Here is a 1,545-nt window from a genome sequence, read left to right as displayed (position 1 = left end):
ATTTTTTAGTCAAATATTAAACAGAATATACAACAATTTAAAAAAGTTTATAAATTTAATTATTCACAAATAACTTAAATGTGATATATAAAATGAATAGTCACAACTAAAATGTTTTTATATTATTGCTGGAAAATAAACAACACAAATTGTTTTTGGTTTGAACAATTGTTTTCTGTTTTTAAGCTTTTTTTATATATTTTAAATATTAAATTTTTAATAATAAATTAAAATATATAATTTGTTTTTACAATATAAAATATTTTCAAACAACACAATGAAAAAACAATTTATAATTAGGCATGATCATTAAATGTAATAATTACTTAAGTTGTTGAAATATTAATATATAACTAAATTGAATTGATATAGTCTTTTTATGGATAACAACTAAGTGATAATTTAGTTTTAAAATATAAATTCTATGATATATAATAAAAAAGCGTATTGTAATGATTGACTAATAACTATCATCTTTCACGTTTTTATCTCTTCGGATATAGAAACCAAAAAATTGTGATACATTTAAGAATTTTGTTTTAACCCCCTTTAAACGAAAATTACAAACTAAGTTTTTAAAAAGAATAACAACCACAACTTAAATAATTCAAAACTGAGTGTATGATCATTTTATGTTAATAATAATTTATTGATAATTATTATAATATACAATATCTTTTATATTTTCTGAAAATGTCACTTATTTGTTTTGTTTTAATTTGAAATACATTATTCAATCAACTTAATTATTTTTGTTTTTTTCAATTTAAAAATTAACTTTATGTGAAAACTTTTTTTAATCAAAATATTAAATTCTTATTGTTGTTTGACTTTAGATCACATAACAGATAAAAAATATAAATACATATATTTGTTTTTCATTCAAAAAAAATTTCAAATAATATTTTACATTTGGTTAAATAAAAAAATATGTCTCCATGTAATAACAAATGTATTATTTTTATTTGTTTGACATTTTTATTAAAAAAAATACACTAACAACAATTTACAATTTAATATATCAACATTAATATAGATTATAAAATTACTTTAATTGACAATTATTAATAAATTATTAGCTATTTTCAACATTTTCATTATTATTTAAAGTGTTTTAATGAAGCCAAATTGGAATTTATTCAAATTATAATTATATTAAAAACTAATTTTAAACAAAAATAAAAACACATTTATAATTTATTTTCTTTGTTGTTTCAAATTCAAACATATTAAACATTTAAATGTTTATAAACCAAGTGTTGTTAATAGATCAATTGAATGGTTGTATATATAAACTGTTTTCCAAAAGTCGGTACCGAAATTACCCCAATATTTGCTAAATAAACAACCCATTTTTTTTTCTTTTCTTTTACCTCTGTTTTTTATTCATTTTTCTTCGTCTTATTTTTCAAATAACTGTCTTCCACTTTTATCTTTTCTCGAACAAACAAAATATTCGCATTATTTTTCCCTCCAAATTTCTAAATAACTTTCTTCAACGAAAAAAAGACTTGACAAAATAATCGATTTTGCCGAAAAGTTAGA

Source organism: Entamoeba invadens (assembly GCF_000330505.1).
Source record: "Entamoeba invadens IP1 unplaced genomic scaffold scaff_1105074724841, whole genome shotgun sequence".
NCBI classification, from domain to species: Eukaryota; Evosea; order Mastigamoebida; family Endamoebidae; genus Entamoeba; species Entamoeba invadens.
Note: the sequence above shows the minus strand (reverse complement) of the source record.